The sequence below is a fragment of the Mesoplodon densirostris genome, chromosome 12 (genome assembly GCF_025265405.1).
Source record: "Mesoplodon densirostris isolate mMesDen1 chromosome 12, mMesDen1 primary haplotype, whole genome shotgun sequence".
Classification (NCBI taxonomy): domain Eukaryota; kingdom Metazoa; phylum Chordata; class Mammalia; order Artiodactyla; family Ziphiidae; genus Mesoplodon; species Mesoplodon densirostris.
The window spans coordinates 32283005-32304044 of NC_082672.1; the positions used below are offsets into that span (position 1 = coordinate 32283005).

Below are 21040 nucleotides of genomic sequence, written 5' to 3' on the forward strand. Positions count from 1 at the left end.
AAGGTTTAGTCAATGGATTCACTTTGAAGAAATAACTTTTGAAAGTTGACAAAAGGGCATTTAAGATCGGGATTCGCGGGTAACAAAGGCTTGCACACAGGCATCAGCACTCATTATCCAGGGCATCTCCGAGGGCGAGACGCGTCCTTCCAGCGCAGGGTACCCGGCCAGGGCGCGCGGCGAATCCCTAGGGAAGGGTCGCCCGGGCTGGCGCGGGGGCGTGGCCTGGGCACAGGGGGCGTGTCGCAGCCCGCGAGGGTTTCCGCACCCGGTGCGCGTCCGGCGGGGGCGCGGGAGGGGCTTCCGCCGCGAGGGGGCGGGGCTGGCGCGCGGAGTCCTCTGACGGACTCAGCCAGGGAATTTCAATTTGAAACCTACGGGAGGGAGGAGGCGGGTGTTGCGGCCGGCGGCTGGCGCTGAAGCTGGACGGGTCCCTGCGGCGAGCGAGCTCCTGAGTGCGGCGTCCGGGTAAGGAGGTGTGCGGAGCTGCGGAATGGCGGGCCCGGGGCGGGGTATCCCGGGCAGAGCGTCTGGTCCCTCCGGAGCTGCAGGGGCGTCTCGGATTTTTCCTGAGACTGCAGCTGGGAAGCTGATCCTGGGCAGGAAGCGGTGGCGGGACGGTTCCACCAGGAGGGGGAGGGCTGCCGGCTTTGGGGTTTTCTGCGACTCCCTGTCTTCTCTCCTACTAGTTCCCGCCCCGGGGACCGGGTCCTGTTGTTGCTCCAGGCCGGATCCCTGCTTCCCCCCTCCACTGCGGTCCCCCACTTCTCCCTTCTCGGGAGCCGGGGCCGCGTCTCGTCGGCGCCGGGAGAGGTGGGGGCCTGGTGAGGACTGCGCCGGCCCCGCGGGGGTGCGGTGGGCTCAGGATCACGCGTCCCGGGCCCCGCGGAGCGGCTGCAGGAGGGATCCGGCTCCATCCTGGGCGCGGGCCGCGAGCCGCGGCGCGCGAGCCTGTCCCAGTTCGGAGCGGCCGTCCTCCTTCGACTGTTGGCGATGAGCGCGGGGGCTTGGGGTACGCGGCGGCGGCGTCGCCCTTCTGGAGGATGATTTTGGGAGAGGAAACGCAGGCGAGGACGCCGCGCGTCCCTCGGCCGACCGCGCGCGTGGGCGCTGCGTGGAGCCGGGCGAGGGCCGCGTCAGTCCCAAGCACGGTGCGCGTCCCCCGCCGCCACTCGCTCTGTCCCGCAGGACGGGTGCGACCTGGCCGATTCGGAGAGAAGCGCACGTTTTGCTCTCTAATCCGTGCAGTCCCGGCACTCAGGCCATCTCACTACCCATGGCTTATTTTTCTCCTCTAGATTTGAGGGCAGAGGGTTGGGAGGGTTGTTAGTTGAGCTGCAGGGGAAGGACCAGGAGAACAGAACAGAAAGAGCAGGGTTGGAATCGGAGTCTAAATCTCCAGCCCCAGACGCTGCCTGCGGCAGCCGGGATGTCTACTGGAAGCCGTCGGTCATCATGCTTCCCGAGATCGCTCATCTCCCTTGAGGTCAGGGTTTTTTGGTGAAGTGAGAAGAGCTCTCGCCTAGAGTCTATTATTTTTTTGGGGGGGGGGGTGTCTCTGTGGAGCCCTCCCTATTGACCTAGGACGCCTTAAATTACATTTCTTATCACCACCACCGGTGCCCGTTTTTAAGAGCCCTGGTGGGGTGCGAGGGAAGGTAGAACCTAGAGGACCTGTGGATATATTTTCTCTTTTCTGAATCACATCTTTTCCTCAGTTTTTTGAACTTCTCGCATCTGAAATGGCACGTGTATGCTAGACGTCTTGTTCTTGTTACTGTTATTTAACCTTTTCTTTTAACAAATGAATCTTAACAGTTTTTCCTTTATTCTTCCGTTTTATTCAGTGACCTTTTAATTTTTCCCCTTGTTTTTTTCTTCTCACCGGAATCTATTATTTCTGTATCCTCTATGTATAGTACTGTATTGAGAATTAGAATTTTGGCCCATGTTCTATCACATTTCCCATTGGATTTAGGACTTGAGGGAAACTGAGCCAATTTCTTGGCCACAGGAGCTGGGATTTAGAAATCCCAGTCTTTGAACAGGTTTTACTGGGAAACGAATAACACTTCATCCTATTCAGTTTCTGTTTGGAGGGCTCTTTGCTGTGAGAAATCACTGGATTGCTGTTGCAGCCACGGATGGGGCTGCATTGCAGTGCAATCTTGGATCGTGATAAGGGCCAACTCAATACATCCATCAGGCTGACACGACTTTTAGAATTAGGCTGTGTCACCTGTTCCAGGGATCAGTCCTAAAATTCAATTTGAGAATCACCATCAAACCTCAGGTATCTACTTTATAGAGGTTATTGGAGAACTGTACAGGTGGTAATGGCTTGGAACAATGGCGTGGATTTAGGGCTAATTTAATCTTATCCTGTCTTCCTCACTTCTTGGGCAGAATTCCCACTGAAGTCAGTAGTGGTCTTGTGTGTAGAAGGACTGCTGAGAACAAGAGGCTGCTCATTTAGATTAACGGGAGGGGACAGTTTCTTTCCTTTTGAAACATCCCTCTTTAAGAAAGACCTAGTCATAACGGTGCTTTAATCTTTTATCTCTCGTCAAAGTAGTTAGACCTTCCAGAGAAAATATGTGGATGAGTTGAGCCCTCAACTTCAGATTCTTGATACCTAAATTGAATGGGGATTGCCTTGCCTAAAACGGCTAAAAGTGATAAAAAATATCATTTAACGAATTTCAGTAAAATTATTACTAACTTCAGTAAAAACTCTAAATTGTTGTAGAATATTCTCAACTGGGTCCGTATATTAAACTGGGTAAATATACAACTGGTTATGTATATTAAAATCTGAAACTTAATTCCAAGTAGAAAGAAGCAGATTTGCAGATTTAGGGGACAAATCTGAAGAGGGCTCACCCCAAAATAACTATGGAAATATAAAACAAGAGAATTCAGATAGCCCTTGCTGTATTTGGAGAGGTAGTTTTTAGTACAGGTTGTGTATGTATAGGCTTTAGTGACCGTCTGGGCTCATCATTAGATTTGGAGGTTTCTAAGTTAGTTTTATGCTGATCTGAGTTGGTGAGCTTGTTAGGTCCTTTGCTTCTTAACTAACCGTCTTGTGGTTTACCCTTTCCAAATTACCAGTTCGAAAGGATTGAGTTTAGAAAACCTATCCAGTCACCAGATCTTAAAAATAGATTTTAAAAAATCTGAACCGTGTGCACGTGGACTTCCCAACCACTTGCTTTCAACTAAAAATACTTGCAAAGATGACAAAGCAGTCTTCAACCAGAATATTTATTGGTAAAATTACTCTGTAATTTAGTAATATTGTATAGTTATGTTTAAGGTCGGGTTTTGCCCTGAATCACCACTCTCATATAATTGACTAGAGAACTACAAAGGTTCTATCTTTGCCACTTTATTTAGGAATGTGGGGTTTATATTTTATATAGCAGAAAGCTAAATATTTTTGAAGATTTGCCTTTGTTTCTGTTTCCACAGGAAAGTATGGGCCTTTTTCTTTGTTTTTTTGAACTGAAGTAGCCTGTTTAAAAGCTATGTGTGGACTTTTTGGAAAAGTATGAATTGCTAGTATTTTTATAAGGCAATAAAATAGTTTATAGGGATCAATACTGCTGAGAATCAAATTTTGTGTTTCTAAAAGTCTGTATTGTTTACTTGGGGAAAACAAAGGAAATATGGGGGAAATACCTCCCTACCCCACCTTTATTTAGAAATATTTCCAGTGCCCTTGTTTGTTTTTTTCAGATTCAGAATTACTGTACCTAACCACTGGGTACCCTTACACATTTAAAAGCCTCAAGTAAATGTTTATGCTGGCTTCAGTAGTCAGCAAATACTAGCCAAACACTAATTTACTGCCCTTTTATAGAACTCTTGTAATCTCAAGGCTGGACCTTTAGGAGTCAGCAAATCCACTCTCAGCCCTTTCGCCCTCCCCCCAACACACAAACATTTCCAGCCTCTTTGGAAGGCCTGAGTTAACAGAAGATTTGTATATGATTCCCCCACAGATTCCAGACAGAGCATTCTTTGGGAATGCCATTTTTTGGCACAAACCGGCAACCTGATAGTCATAAGATTTCTATCATTACTCTGGCTGAGCAGTGCCCCAAACTAAAATCTAAAATGGAGTTAATGCCTGCTATCATTAACTGGAGGGGAATGGCCTCCAAGTGTAAATACTACAATTATGTAGATGTTACAGTTAAGCCAAAAAGAAAGAAAGAAATAAAAAAAAAATAAATTTATTTATTTTATTTTTGGCTGCGTTGGGTCTGTTGCTGCGCACGAGCTTCCTCTAGTTGCGGCGAGCAGGGGCTACTCTTCATTGAGGTGCGCGGGCTTCTCATTGTAGTGGCTTCTCTTGTGGAGCACGGGCTCTAGGTGCGCAGGCTTCGGTAGTTGTGGCACGTGGGCTCAGTAGTTGTGGCGCACGGGCTTAGATGCTCCATGGCATGTGGGATCTTCCTGGACCAGAGCTCAAACCCGTGTCCCCTGCATTGGCAGGTAGATTCTTAACCACTGCACCACCAGGGAAGTCCCAGAAATCATTTTTAATATCAGAGAGAAATAACTGAGATAGTGATAACTAATGTTATTTTTTAGTTTTTTCTATAAAGTACGTGTATTTCGTATAAGAGAGGGAATACATATGTAGAGTTATGTGAAGTACCTATAACATTACGTGTACTTAATAAATTTGATAAATCAATTTGTTGAAACTTTATATGATATATTGGAGGCGCTTTTAATTAGGATTCTTTGAAAGTTGGAGTTAACTTTGTAGAACCTGGTACTGTTTTATGTAGAAGTGTCACGTAGGTTATATTTCATATAGGTGATTTGCTTTTCTTACTCTTGGGTATTGTTTCCCCTTGTTTTGTGGTTGGCTTGATATATGTGGGTTTATTAGATGCATGTTTTTCATGTCTAGAAGGGTAGATAATCTATATTTCCCTAAATATCTAGTTTTGGGGATAACATTGATTTTAATGAGAATTTTAGTGGTTTTCTCATTTTTTAAAGTGATGTCGCTTTCCCTTTAGTATAGGGTAGACCTCAGGTGGCTTATGGGTGCATTCATACTGCTTCTGCTTTTTTCAAAGATTGAATTTGGACTAATTTCATATTCTTAGTTACTTTTAAAGTAGAAATATATTTTCATATCACACATACTTCTCTGCATTTTTTTTTTTTACTTTAGTGTATTAGAACCGTAAGGGTCTAAATTCATTATAGATTGCCTCACAAATAATCTTTATGGTAATATGGAATTTATGTGAGGAATAAGAATTATCTTTTTATTTGCTCTGAGAACTATCACAAGTAAGGTTTGCTTTAGGCAGCCAAGCTGATGCTTCACATATGTGACTAAATTGAACGTCATGGGGATGGTTTCAGCTATTTCCAGGTTAAGAACCAGAGGGCATGGAAAGTTCTAAAGTGATTTTGTCACTTGTTCATCTGTAGGACCTTGTTGTCTGGGTCAGGTAGGAAGTTCATTGTATTTAAATTATTCATGCTTTTACGAGGAAGACAGTTTCCTCTTGCTTTTCTCTTTTTATGGCCTATTTATCTACCTCCATGAAAGAATTTTCAAATACTTAAAGACTTATGTTACCCTCTAATTGCCTTTTTCCAAGAAAATCATGATTTTAAAAACTTTTCACAAGTCTGGTTACCAAGTCTCTAATCATTTTTTCCAAGCCCTGAATTCAGGTTTCCAGACCTCCTGATGAGATTTGCAGCTGGACCTACCAGCATGATAACAGCAGTGCTGAATTTAATCATATTTTTGAGTTTCCTATATTCTATCAATATATGTACACATCCCAGTATCCTGAAGATACTAAATGAATACGTAGTTTAAACTTTGCCATAATTCTTAGGTCTTTTCTTTTTTCTAAATAGTCTACTTGTTTTTCACCCTTGATTCATCCACCTAGGGTACCAGAAGAGAGGGTGAAAATCATTTAGTTTAGATTTTTGACCTTGAGGTGGGAAATGTGGGGTTAGTGGGAAAGGCGTTGCCCAGGGTGGCCTCAGGGGTTCATGAACTGACTGAGACTGTTAAGTAAAGTGGGGTGTGTGTGTGTGTGTGTGTGTGTGTGTGTGTGTGTGTGTGTGTGAGTGAGAGAGAGAGAGAGAGAGAGAGAGAGAGTGAGATTTGGGGGAGCAGATTTTGAAAAACAGAAAACGTTGAAAACTGCTGATGTAGTTCTATTCTTAATTTTTGAGATTAGAGAATCGAAGTCTTACGAGATTTTCTGTTTTTTTTTTCATGTTACCCCATTGCACTTTCATGCCCCCACTGTTGTGCTTATTTCCTTTCAGTTCTTTTGGTTGTCCGATTTTAGCCAGTTGTCAAGGTTAAACTGAATTCTGATATAATACTGACCTCGTATTTTCTTACCTTGAACTTAATGTGTCTTTATTTCCTCACAAATTTCTTTGCTGGAAATATTAATTAGAAGGGATCAGTAACAGGTCCACAGTGTGGTGCTGGTGAGAATGCCACTTATGCCAGTGGAACCTTGGGTAAATTATTTCTCAAGGCCTCAGTTTCCTTATCTTCACTATGGGGGTGAACAATCATAACCTACCTCAGAAAGTTAGATGTGGATTAAATGAGCTAGTGCTTATAAAATGCTTCACACAGTGCCTGGCTTCTGTGAAAATTGTTGGGTTAAGAAAAGACTTAGTGGGTTGCTTGTGAAAATGTGGTAAGCAGTTTTTTTTATGCAGTGGTCAGGAATAATGATCTGTGTGGAAGTAGAGTCTTTGATATGAAACTGTAATTTCCTATGGTGATCACAAGTTAAAACCACTTTTTAACAATTTCAGTATGGTATCTTTAGAATTTTTTTAACTATCCACTGCTTTTGGCAGTACTCAAAAAAGCATATAGATGAGAAAACTGTCTGCATCTAATTTCAGCATCACAGAGAGGTGGTAGTCTTTTTTGTTATGTTGCCTGAGGTAGCTGATTCGGAGGGTAAAACTTGTATGCATATGCTATATTATAACTTCCTCTCTCTACAGCTTCAGTGAACTTGCTGCAAGAAGGCTGTTAGTGGAATTTTTATTGATAGTGTTTAAGTCTCTGCATGTGACATTAAAATGTGACCTTTTCACATCCAGCACATCTTTTCGTACCTGAAATAGATCTGCGGACATATTTTTCCCCAAACAGAGTGTTTTAATTTTAAATTAGTTGACAGCATTAAAAAATCAGGAGGTTTCACAGAAATACCTTTCTTTTAGGTTTCTCTGGGAAAATTGGAGGGCCTTGGCCACACTGGGCCCACGCTCCTCTGTTGCAGCGCTGAGGAGTTCCTGCCGCATCTCGCGCAGGTCATCTTCCTACTTTGCCAAAGTCCTGCCCATTTCCTTTTGGCTTACTGCTGGACCTTTTCATTCATTTGCATTAGATATATGGCTCCTCTAGACTATCCAGTTTGCATCTCTTTTACTAAATACCAATTTGGAGGATGCAAAAAGGACTCGATCTATATGACCTTCAAGAAGGTGTTCCTGGCAGTGGGGCTTTTCTACCTCTAGGGCCAGCAGTCATTTCCCACCTCTCCCTTTGTGAAGGCTGGCCGCTGGGTCACTGTCAGTCATGGTTTCTGGAGCCCAGCATGCAGTAGGCCCTCGGTCACACGTGGAAAGAATGCTCTTTCTAGTTTCCTCCCAGACTTTGTGACTCCTTCTCAAAGCAGATCGCCTGGTTCTCTGAAGCCTAGTGTTACACTACTGCAGCCCATAGCTGTACCTTATTTGTATGTTATTTGGATTTTTTTTTTTTTTTTTTTTTTTTGTGGTATGCGGGCCTCTCACTGTTGTGGCCTCCCCCGTTGCGGAGCACAGGCTCCGGATGCGCAGGCTCCGGATGCGCAGGCCCAGCGGCCATGGCTCACGGGCCCAGCCGCTCCGCGGCATATGGGATCCTCCCAGACGGGGCACGAACCCGTATCCCCTGCATCGGCAGGCGGACTCTCAACCACTGCGCCACCAGGGAGGCCCTGTTATTTGGATTTTTTAGAGGACTTTTTTTTCATTTCATCCTTTAATTTTAGTATGTATCTCTAGAAGGTAACTCTTTTGTAAACATGATTGGAATACCACCATCACACTAAAAATTCCTTAATATCATCAAATATTCAGTTGTTGATATTCAAATCTCCAATTACCTCAAGTATCAATTTTTGAAAAAGTTTGTTTGAATCCAGATCCAGTTAAGATTTGCATGTTATAATTGGTTGGTGTATCTTTTTTGTTTTTCTTTAACTTTTTATTTAATATTAGAGTATAGTTGGTTAACAGTGTGTTGTGTTAGTTTCAGGTGTACAGCAAAGTGATTCAGTTATACATATATATGTAACTATTCTTTTTCAAATTCTTTTCCCGTTTAGGTTGTTTGGTTGGTGTTTCTTTAAAGACTGATATGCTCTGGTTTCCCCTTCATCTCTTATTTTTCCTTGCAGTAGTTTGTATGTTGAAGACACTTGATTAGTTGTTCTGTTTGGTTTCTGAATTTTGCTGATTTCAATCCTCTAGTGTAGTTAACCTGTTCTTCTGTTCTCTGTATTAGTAGTTGGAGCTAGAAAATTGGTCTAATTCAATTTATTTTCTTTCTGTTTTTCTTTTTCTTTTTTCTTCTTTTTTTTTTTTTTTTTCTTTTGTAACATTCCTCCATGGTTTAGGCTTCTATTTGACACTTCTTGCTTGCTTTCCATCCAGGCTTCATCCTGGCTTCAGGTGCTGTCCCATTAGCTTCTTTGTCTTCTTTTTAACCTGTGCTGGACAAGTGCATTCTACTCTAGTGGCTCAGCTTTGTTCTAGGTTCCATTGTATGTAATCTGATAAGGCCAGAAGCACTGATAATAAACAGGTGAAAAAGGAAGAAAAATAACTTTTGGAACAGATGATAAGTCAGCTACTGTAGTTGGTGCTTTATATACTATATGTTAATATCCCCAATCCTTCTTACAGCAACACCTTGAAGTAGCTGGTACGCTCATTTTATAGATGAAAAACTGAGGCTTAAAACCAGAATAATTTGCTCAAGGGAACCCAGCTTGTGTGCTGCTAAAACTTCTGTTTCTTCTGCAGGGGAGGGTGAATTATTGCTTTTAATTGTTTGATGCTGTTACTCTGTAGAACTTGAACATTTTAGGCATTTGTTGGCATCTACAGTATCTAACTTTACAAAAGATAAGCTTGCTTTCCTAACGGATTTCTGCCTCCTAGTTTCTTTTGTAAAGGTGTGATTGTGAAGCAGAGTACTACTGTTAGTTGTGTGATTCTTGAATCAAGCTGGAGTGGCGAGTACCCTTCATCTTGTTTTTCACTGTAGTGTAGTGTTTCCAGGCTGATGTTTCAATGTAAGAAAAATGTCCCAGGGTATAAAGCACGTCAAAATAAAATGTGTGCCTCCTTCCCTTTCAGTTTTTATCTTTCAAGCAGTTTTACACTTTTTGCTACTTCATTTACAGTGCAAATAGCATTCCCCAGGGTGCTAGTATATGATTTAGAAAGTCAGGTAATAGTGTAGGGATTATAAGGAAAAGCAGCAGACCCCTGCCTTTCATGTTCCTTCGTGACAGATTTCTGCTCCTCAGAGGCAACTGCTTTCAGTTCTTTTGGTTTTATTATCCGTGTGTTTTGTTTAAAACCACGATATTTTTGCTTTTTTGCTTTTACTATTCTAGACAATAATAGCTGTTGACTTTCTACCTTGGTTGGGGTTAGCCTCCTTTACAGAGTCCCTCTTCCTGTGCACAGATGCACACTCTTCTCTCCTTCCACAGCACATATAGGCAACAGCTGAGCTGTGTATAGTGCTTTGATTGCATATACTTTCTTTTACAACTTTTTGTTTTATCCTGAAGTTAATTGCCTATTTTTTTCCTCATTTGTATAGTTTTCTTAGTACCTACCCTTAATTTAGCTCTAAACTTTGTTGAAAACTATATGGCAAACCATATTCTTTTTTTTATTAAGGACATCCTTCCTGGACTGGTTATTTCTAGAACTGCTGTGCAGCTGTATTCTGGGGATTGCCCTTTTCCTCTCTTCCTGGGCTCCCGGGTGCCTGGGCTTTGTGTCTCTTTCTTATCTCTTACTTTACATGAGTGCATCCTCCAGTAGTTTCCCAAGAAAGTGCAAATGGAAGGTGAATTTCTTGAGACCTTGCATGTCTGAAAGCAACTTTTTCCACTCTTAAAATGCCTCTTTGTACTCTCAGTTTGATTGCATTTATAGTTTGGCTGGGTATAGAATTCTAAGTTAGTGGTTACTGTCCCTCCGAATTTTCAAACTGTTGCTCCATTGTATTTTCACATCCCACTGTTCTGTTGAGAAGACTGACTCGATTCCCATTTCTGATTCTGTGTATGTAGCTAGTTTGTTTTCTTTAGAAGTTTTCAGGATTTTATCTTTGAACTTGGTGTTTTGAGTTTCATGATGGTGTGCCATGGTATGGGAGTCTTTTACTCATTGTGCTGAGTACTCAGTGGGCCCTTTCAGCTTGGAAACTCTTGTCTTTCAGAAATATTCCACTATGATAATGACTCTCTCTATGTTCTCTATTCTTTCTGGAACTTCTATTAATTTGGATGTTGAATTTCCTGCCATGACTTCAGGTTTGTTACTTTTTTCTCTCTGATGTCATCCCTTTGTCCTTTTGTTCCCTCTTTTCGGGAAATTTCTTCAATGTTTTCTTCTAATCTCTCTACTGAACTTTTTTGCTTTCCTATTTTTGAAGCTGCTCCTAGGCTATTGAATTTTCTTTTTGATAATGTCCTTTTCTTGTTTCATGTATATAGTTTCTCCTGTCCTGCCCATCTTGATGTACCCCTGTGCTTGCTTTCTCTCTGTCTAGAATGTTCTTCCCTCAGATACCTACATAGCTTACTCCCTTAACTCCTTCAGAGCTTTGCTTCCATGATCATTTATTTGAAAGTACAACCCTGCTCCCACCCCTACCCCAGGGTGCCCTAAATCCCTTCCTTGTCTCTTCTTACTTCTGCAGTGTGTATTGCTGAAATCTGATACCCTTATATTTTACTTTTTGTTTATTGACTCTCCCCTCGTTGGAATGTAAGCTGCATGAAGGCAAATCTTTTGGTGTATTTTGTTCAGTATTTCCAGTACCTAGAATAGTGGCTGGCGCAGAGTAGGCAACTTGGTAAATATTTGTTGACTGAGTGACTGGACCTCCCTGTTTTCTGTATAGAACCTCACCTTTGCCCTCTGAGCACAGAGCCTTTCTTTTTCAAGTGCTGTAGAGTGAACTTCCTGTCTTCTGGCTGCCAAGTTTTGATGAGGGTGTGGGTGTGGGTGTGGTTTAAACATTACTTGTCCTTATTTCCAACAGGTCCCTGTCTTCAACTTGCTCTCCCATCTCAACCCTCAGAGGTTTCTGGAACTTCCGATTCCTAAGGCTCTCAAGCCTTCTCCAACAATCACATTGTTTTTGGTAGGTCCCCACCAAGATAGCAATGCAAGTTTAGGCGGCCTCTGCTCTGCTAAGTCAGTTACTTTGTACATCTGTTTTCCATCTTCTAAAATTCTGTTGATATATCTCATCTGATGGCCCGTCCCCTCCCTTTTTTTTTTTTTTTGTGAGTTTGTACCTTTTTTTCTTTAATTTTCTTTCTGTCATTTTAGTGTGGTTTTGGGAGTGAGCAGAAATTAACTCATGTTCAACCCACTGGATTTAGGGTTTTTGTGTTTTTTTTTTTTTTTTTTTTTTTTTGCGGTATGCGGGCCTCTCACTGCTGTGGCCTCCCCCGCTGCGGAGCACAGGCTCCGGACGCGCAGGCTCAGCGGCCATGGCCCACGGGCCCAGCCGCTCCGCGGCACATGGGATCCTCCCAGACCGGGGCACGAACCCGCATCCCCTGCACCGGCAGGCGGACTCCCAACCACTTGCGCCACCAGGGAGGCCCGATTTAGGGTTTTAAACTGATAAAAATAAATTTCCAAGATTATTGTGGTACTCACATTTGGTAAAAACTGCAACCATAATAAAATTGTCCTTTTTCTCATGCCAAATGCTGAGTCAAACTTCAGCAGTATATAGAGAGAGACAGAAAAGACAGGCGGTTGAGTTAACATCTAGGGTGGATGGGAGTGGTTGACTGATATGTGACTGAATAAGAAAGTGCTTCTTAGGAAGAGCTCAGAAAATGTATTATATTTTTTTCTTGTGATATTTCAAGGATTAGTTCAGTATACACACTTACAAATTTTATATACTTGAACTAGATTTAAAAATACACAATGAAAACAAATTTGGTGAATGTGTATCAGAAATGGCAACCTTATTAGAGTTTATTGAGTATCTTCGATTGTCTGTCTTTAGACTGACTTATGATTGGCATACATAAATTTGAATATTCTTTGACTATTTGAATATTCTTTGGTTATTAGAGGAACCTTTGAACTCATGTGGGTTCTGCTAAATACTTTAAAGGTGAAAAATTTCATTACTGGAGCATAAATAGAGAGTGGGATTTACACTAATGTAAAGATACACACATTAGCAATTTTTATGTATGAGTTTTGGGGAAAGTGAAACAAAAACGGAGGGTCTGAATAAGGCAGTGGCTGTGAGGTCTGAGAAGCTCTAGGAAGATCCCAGGGCTCCTGAGTGCATGTGATTAGTGTCAGTTAAGTTGCCGAGTGGGTTTTAGGATTTATTAATTCAAATACTCTGTTCATTAATGTAGAAGATGTTATAGACAAATAGATCAGGACAGTAGTATCTCCCCAAAATGTGGTGGTATGTTAAAATGATTTGAGGTGGTGCACAGATGAATCTTTTTCTTTTAATGGTTAAATACATGTGCATCAGAAAAATATCCAAGTACTTCAAAACTATGATTACATTGATATTACTTAGTATAAGGCTAAAGTAGGTATTTTAAAGTGACTTGCTTAAGGATAAGTATTACATAAATAATAATACAGTAGCTGTTTGGATTTGGCAAAATTATAAAGTAGGTCTGATTACTAAAGTCTGAGAAACTTTGGGCAGGTTTAAAATAAGATTTCTCCTAATAGATAACAACATAAAACTGTATATGCTGACTGTGGCATAGACTTCTAAGTTTTCTTTTTTAGAAATTAACACTGTTTTTATTTTTAAAGTTTATTTTTTGGTATTCTTTTCAAAATAAGTCCTCAGAACATCTTCTCATTCCATTCTTTTTTTTTTTTTTTTTTTTTTTTTTTTGCGGTATGCGGGCCTCTCACCGTTGTGGCCTCCCCCGTCGCGGAGCACAGGCTCCGGACGCGCAGGCTCCGGACGCGCAGGCTCAGCGGCCATGGCTCACGGGCCCAGCCGCTCCGCGGCATATGGGATCCTCCCAGACCGGGGCACGAACCCGTATCCCCTGCATCGGCAGGCGGACTCTCAACCACTTGCGCCACCAGGGAGGCCCTCATTCCATTCTTAAACCAATTTTGTACCAGAGTTCTGACAGGTAAGCAAAGTGAGTTAGGAAGGGGTTAAACTTACTCAAAGCCATTCAGCAATTTAGTAATGGAGCTTCAGGCACAGCCAGGGTCTCCCTGTGTCCAGAGTTGTTCCCTCTACTGTGTCCTCTTTTGATGTTAATGGACTTGCCAATTGAAGTTTTCTTGGGGAACTTAGGAAGCCTGCCAAGTTTTATAGCTGGGAGGGCTGTCCTGTAGCTTTTATATATTTGTATCTTGAACCCTGAAGGTAGACAGAGCTAGGTCTCCCAAAAATAGTTCAATAAATGTGTCAACATTTTCAAATACTATTGAAAAAACAAGGAAGTGGAAGTCCTATGGGATTATTGGAAAATGGTGCCAAATGCTTTCACAAGTATTTGAAAAGCAAATGTGGCACTGTGGTCATATGCTAGACAATGGTGCATATTTAGCCTTCATTTTGGAGCCCATTTTTATATGATAATCTTATACTTTTCCCCAGTACTCTCTATTTAATTGCAGACTCTGGGAAGAAAAGCTGCTAAATGAACATTTTTCTTGAAAAGTTTTCTTTAATTCACTTCTCTTACGGAGAAAAAGGCAAACTTCTGTTTTCTTAATAAAATGAATACAAATTGTGTATGGGAAAGATTAGAGTGACAAGTAATGAGTGGGGTCTGTCCACTGACAAAGGAATCAAGAGTTTATCCACGGGCTTGTAACAAGAACTGTTTTTGGATCTTGGCCATTAAAATCAACATCCATAAAGACTGCATCTTAATTTCCTCAATGCTAAGATTGTCTGTTTTAAATTACGCACATAAGGGAACGTGAATACGTTCTTCCTTCCGAGATCTCTCACCACCCCAAACAGAAAAATAAAGGTGCAGGGAAGATATTCTTCCCTCGTGCAGTTCTGCACTGAAGGGCTGTCGCTGTGGGCAGCATGTGTAGTGCATATGTGGCTCCAACTTTTCTCCTAATTGAGGCCAGTTCACTTTCATCCTCAGTGCTGCCAGCTTCAATGGAAAGACTTGAGGGTGGAATCTAGAGCATTCTATAGATCTGTGATCTGTGTGTTACTTGCTCTGTGCAGCACACATGTAGCAATGAAGGATAATATGGCTCTTTTTTTTTTCTCCCCTCCCCAATATGGCTCTTTTTTAAAGGACCTTCTTTTTTGTTGTTCTTGTTAGGTTTTTTAAGCCATGGTTTTACTGTATCTGATTATCTACTGAAGTGTTTTTTTGCGGAAAGACTGTACCATTGTCAGCTATAGAAAAGTATTTTTCTTTTTTAAACTTTTTATGATGGAAACAAAAATATTCAGAAGTAGAGAGAATAGTAGTGTAATGGACCTCGTGTAGCCTCACTCAGCTTTGACAATTACTAGGACACGGCCAATCTTATTGATACACCCCACCCCCATGATTTTGAAGCAAATTCCAGATAATTTCATTTCATATAATTTCATTTGTAAGTAGGTAAGATTCTCCCCCCCATTGGCATGTGATCACCAAAATAAAGTCCATGTTCATTACTGATTTTGTAGAATTACAGAAATTAGTTCATTTATGGCATATTCAGTTGTGTTTTGGGGATAAATATCTGAATATTGTTTTGATCAGTGAGAGCAATTTCATCTAAGTTTTAATCCATGAAAGCAGTTTCATCTAAATGCAGCACTGTGGACATGAAGGAAATGCTTTAGCCAGTTCTCAAAGACCTAATTTCTAAACCAAATCTGAACTGACTTTCAAATTCTAGTATATTCTCAAGGTAATGTTGATGTTCTATAAATTGTTTTTCCATGGCTCCTGCTTATGTTAATACTAGATTTTAATGTTCTTTTTAAAATTTTTACATTTTATTTATTTATTTACTTGAAATATATCTGAATTACAATGTTGTGTTTTAGGTGTACAGCAAAGTGATTCAGTGATTTTAATGTTTTTAGATTTTTCTTTTTTCTTTCTCTCTCTCACTTCCTCTCTCCTCTGTCTCTTTCATTCTTTTGCTTAGCATAGTTTAGTGGCAATATGTTGGAACCAGACCAAGTGAAACATTTTTTTTTTAGCTGACTGAAATTTAATGGAACTATGCAGTTATGCAATCACAGCAACCTGCCATGTGTATAGTTCTGTGAGGCTGTACAGAGGGGAAAGTATATGCTTTAAACCTTTGTCATTGGACTTCCCTGGTGGCGCAGTGGTTAAAAGAATCCACCTGCCAATGCAGGGGACACGGGTTCAAGCCCTGGTCTGGGAAGATCCCACATGCCGCGGAGCAACTAAGCCCATGAGCCACAACTACCGAAGCCCACGTGCCTAGAGCCCGTGCTCCGCAACAAGAGAAGCCACTGCAATGAGAAGCCCGCACACCGCAACGAAGAGTAGACCCCGCTCACCGCAACTAAAGAAAGCCTGTGTGCAGCAACGAAGACCCAACACAGCCAAAAATAAATAAATAAAATAGTTAAAAATAAAAATAAAAAACTTAAAAAATTCATCATATACTAGTTGAGAAATCATACTAGAGCGTTGGCATGACAGACAAAGCTGACACTTAATAGTTGAAGTGCTTTTCCTGATTAACAGGCATGCTTTTTTTTTTTTTTTCTTTTTGCGGTATGTGGGCCTCTCACTGTTGTGGCCTCTCCCGTTGCGGAGCACAGGCTCCGGATGCGCAGGCCCAGCGGCCATGGCTCACGGGCCCAGCCGCTCCGCGGCATATGGGATCCTCCCAGACCGGGGCACGAACCCGTATCCCCTGCATCGGCAGGCGGACTCTTAACCACTTGCGCCACCAGGGAGGCCCAACAGGCATGCTTTTTATGTTGGAGATAGTTTACTTTATATTTTAATTTGATTTTTTAATTAAAACGTAGTTTAATATATTTTTTGTAAAGACATCACATATTGAATTAGAAAATATTGATAACAATAGAAAACATTTCCTGAATACTTAATATGTGTCAGACACTATTCTATAGGCACTTTTACATATATTTTCATTTAATCCTCACAGTAACCCTGGGTGGTAGGTACTGTTATCCTAGGTTTGCCTCATAAGAAAACTGAGGCACCACAAGATTAAGTAAATTGCTCAAGGTCACTCAAGTAGTTAATGGCCAAGCTGGGATATGAATCCAGGCCATTTGAGCCTATAGTCACCACTACTTTCCTATATTATACCTGAGAATATGTAAATTCCTCTTCGTACCCTGTTTGTACTGCATTTCCCTCCCCAGAGGAACCATTGAACCAGAGCCAATGCTACACTATTGTATGAGGGTATAATTTGATCACTGGGTGGGTATTTTTCATTGAGAAACTTGAAAGCTGTGTTAATGAGATTCTACTCATGTTCCTTTACTGGCTTTAGTTATGAAGGAGAAGAGGGGAAAAATGGAAGCAAGTGGAAAGTAAAGTGGTAACCGCTGAAGTGTCTTCCTCCCGCCCACCTTCAAAGGAACATTGAGCCCATCTGTATTGCTGACAGGTCACAAAGGAGCTTTGGAAGCCAGTACTTCAGAGTACCACTGAATCTTCAGTTGAGTACCTTGAAGTACCAGGTATATTGTTGGAACACTGGTCATCGTTGGTCTGTCCTAAAATGTGTAGACTTTGTGGGAGTTTGTCCTGGGTCTACAGTGACTGGAATTTTAACAAACCAGGTACCTGATACTCTCCCCCCCCCTTTTTTTTTCTGAAAGAAGTGGAGGGTAGAAAGAAAATTGTTTTAGCCCCAAGTTTCAGTCCCAGTTCACCAATTACTAAGCGTGACATTGAGCAAGTGATGTTGCTTCTTGTGTCTGTTTTTCTCTTAAGTGGTTCAGTTGCCCTGACATAAGTCCAAATCCATTTAAGATGTCGTCTGTGGCTCATTCATTTGTCTCTGTTTGTGGAGAAGGTAATTGCCTTGCCTTATAGGAAAAACATAGACAAAGAACTTTGACAAAACGTTTGATAACGTTTTCATGGTGTCTTTATGGCAGCATTGGGAAAAAACTGTGTAGTGGAGGGAATCTGTGGTGGTATTTGTTACTGAAATTTTAACCTTTGTCATCTTCTATCCAAAATATTTTTGCCAGTAATTTTTATGATGACAGACAAGGACTGCTGATCAGATTTACAGATTTCATGGACGTTTGCAGGGAAACCAAATAAGGCTTGTACAGATTGTCTTGTTAGCTACAAAATGGGTTGAAATAAGATGAAAGTTGTTGGAAATAAACGTTAAGTCTATTTAATTATAAGGTCTTTGAAAGAGTTTTGAAACAGTGTTGTCTTGGCCCTTCTTTTCAATGTGAAGTTTTATTAAAAAGTAGTAGATGCCTTTTTATTCCTTTTATTGACTTCTGGTCTCACAACTCCAGTGGAATTGTTCTTTTCCAGGTAATAGATGGCTCTATTCTCAAGTCTATTGAACACATTTTCCCCTATATTATTTTTGACATTAGTGACCAACCATATTGTCTTTGAAATTCTCTCTTGACACCGTTAGAGCTCTTTTTCTATATTCCTTCTGTTCTTTGCAGGCTTCTTTTCCTCTGACTATCCCTTCAGTTTTTTTTTCTGTTTCCCAGGGTTCTCAGCCTTTGATTCTGTCTTGACTAATTTCGTATCACCCAAGACTTCACCTACAATCTTAGTTTGTTAACTCAAATCTCTCTCCAGGCTAAGTCTTCCTTTTCAGCTCTGGATCCTTATATGACTTAGAGGAATCTACCAACATCTCAAAGTTTTAAAATGAATATGTGAAATATTTTGTGAAGAATGTGGGCTTTAATTGATTATTTTACTTTGACCTGGAATATTTTGTTCATTTTTAAAAATTAATTTTTATTGGAGTATAATTGCTTTACCATGTTGTGTTAGTTTCTGCTGTACAGCAAAGTGAATCAGCTGTACATACGCATATATCCCCTGTTTTTTGGATTTCCTTCCCATTTAGGTCACCACAGAGCATTGAGTAGAGTTCCCTGTGCTGTACAGTATGTTCCCATTAGTTATCTATTTTATACATAGTATCATAGTGTATATATGTCAGTGTTCATTTTTAGGTACTACATTTTAAGGGGCATGTTGTGTGCACTAAGTATATATTTGTTCAATAAAAATGCGTGGAAGCTTAGACAAACTGAGTCCATGTCCGTGGAAGGGTGCCTGGGATGTTGAGGTTAGGAGAAACCATAGCGCATGAGGAACTAGCTGTTGAAATAACTGAAGGGGTAAGACTTGCTGGGGTAGGCAGCCTCTTGAGAGCTGTCTTTTGAGCACTGGCTTTCTAACTTTCTTAGGACAGAATCCATTTTGAGATTTTATATCTTGACCCTTTATTCAATATGGAAGTCTATGTGTGTATATATGTGAATAACAAACAAGTTTCATAAAGTTAGTTCTTAGCCTAGCTTATGTGCAGTGTGCTCAGATTTTCTTTTCTACTTAATAATAATAATAATAATAATAATAATAATAATAATAATAAAATGCCAGTCAACAAACCACTAACTTGATTTCACAACTTACCAATGGACTGATCTGTGTTGGAAAAATCCTTTTTCCATGGATAAAAATAAGAGATTCAGCGAAGGGAAGTTTTCTACCTGGTATGAGAAGAACTTTTTAACAGTTGGAGCAGGCAGAGAATGGAATGGGCTACTGTGGGAGGGAGTGACTTTTCCACCGTTTGAAGGACCCAGGGCAGAGGCTGATAGTCACCTCTTGGAAGGCGGGAGAAAGATTCATTGGGTGGGGGGTGGGACTTTGTGGCCACCAAGGTGTCTTACGAGCCTAAGATTTTATGATTCTCATTTTAATAAAATTTTTAATTTCATTAGCTAACTTTATTCCATATTTTTAAACAAAAGAGCTTCATTTGGGAAGTTTTAAATATGTACAAAAGTAAACTGAATAGTATAATGACACCCCTACCCCTCATGCATTCTTATCACCGAGCTTTAACAGTTATCAACTCATGGCCAGCCTCGTTTGATCTATATTTCTGTTCTCTTCACGCCAATTGTATTATTTTGAAGCACATCCCAGGCATCTCGTTGTTCTGTTTGCACATATTTCTGTATGTATCTCTAAAAAATAAGACTTCTGAAAAAACCCCCACAATACCATTATTACACCTAAGAAATTAACAGCAAATCTTTAATATCAAATATTCACTGTTCAAATTTCCATTTGTTTTTGTTTTCTTTCGTAGTTTTTTTTGCTAGAATTAGGATCCAAATTAGGATCCACATATTGCGATTAGTGATTCTTTTTAATCTATAGGTTCTGTCTCTTTTATGTTTCCTTGTAATCTAGTTTTTTGAAGAAACTGGATTGTTTGTCCTCTGTCATTCACACAATTTTCATTTTGCCGATTCTATCCCTGTGGTATACTTTAACTTGTTCCTCTGTCCTATAAATTGGCAGTTACATACATAGGCTTTTATCAGCTTCAGGTTCAAATTTTAAAATATTTTTTTTGGCATGAATATGTTATCGGTTCTGTTCTTTCTTAAGACCACTCACGGAGTACAGCAAAGCTAATTGTAAAGGCGATTGGATTGCTTACTTAGTTCTTCATTTTCTGAAGTCATCCTAAGCCAAATTCCCCATAAAAACAGATGGAACCACTTAGAAGTTTGGGAAGATAATAATCCTCTGCAAACAGCACATCCAAATACAAATTACAAGAGTTTCTTGTCTAGCTTCATTTCCAAAAAAGAAAGGGAGAAAACAGATGCCTTAGTAATTTCCTCAGACCACAAACCAGGTTTTCAGTTAAAGTGAGACATTTTATAGTAAAGTCAGTCTTGATTTTTCTAGCACAATATGGAGACATTGCAGTTTTGCTAGTTAAATTTCCCACCCAGTAAGCAAGTACTGTCAATGACTACTCCCCCGATGCCCTTCTTCCTTGGCAGTTGGAAGTAAAAGAGTAAAAATGGGAAGATGGCAAGTCAGAAAGGAGTATATGTGGGGAATCAAATAATTGTGTTCTGTGGTGATCCTTTTGAAGGATATTTGTAATCTTCTTCTTACTTTTTATTATGGAAAATTCCAAATGTACAAATAAATTGAGAAGATACTCTAGTGAATATCCATCTCCCCACCACGTAGTTTTTTCCCTCTCATGTATAGTACATTTTCTAAAATTGGGTATGGGGTCACACCGCTATTCACCAGACTCTTTTTATCATTTGTTTCATTTGTGAGGCTTGTGGCATAGCCCTTACATCTTTTTTTCTTTGTTTTGTCAGTGTTGGTAAATCTTTTGCCAGGTTTTATTTTATTTTATTTTGGTCCTTGTTTATTATATTAGGTGGTAGGTGAAGAAGATTATATTATTCAGTGAAGATAGGTTGTGATTAGGCTTCATTCTCTGCCTTCTGTTTTAAAAACTTTATATAATGGAAGCCTACGTAAATGAAGAGAGATGGAGAGAGTAGAATAATGAATTCCCATGTGCCCATCTTCTAGGTAATTATCAACATATGGTCAATTTTGTCTCATTTATGTACCCACAAATCCCTCTGTTCCCACCCTGTTTCATGCCGGATTGTTTTAAAGCAGGT

The 21040-nt window shown here is 40.5% G+C and overlaps 1 protein-coding gene across 19 annotated transcripts in view; it reads left to right on the forward strand.

Moving 5' to 3' along the window:
* The first annotated feature begins 352 nt into the window (after positions 1-352).
* The window catches only part of EPB41L2 (erythrocyte membrane protein band 4.1 like 2), a 272775-nt gene continuing 252087 nt past the window's right edge, over positions 353-21040 (forward strand). For 5 of the 19 annotated variants that reach the window (XM_060114841.1, XM_060114851.1, XM_060114860.1 and 2 more), the window contains exon 1: positions 357-468. The gene's annotated coding sequence lies outside the window, so the exon portion shown is untranslated. Of the gene's footprint in view, positions 477-712; positions 825-904; positions 1013-21040 lie in introns of those variants that run through there. The other 14 variants (XM_060114852.1, XM_060114854.1, XM_060114853.1 and 11 more) reach the window with 7 other exon arrangements.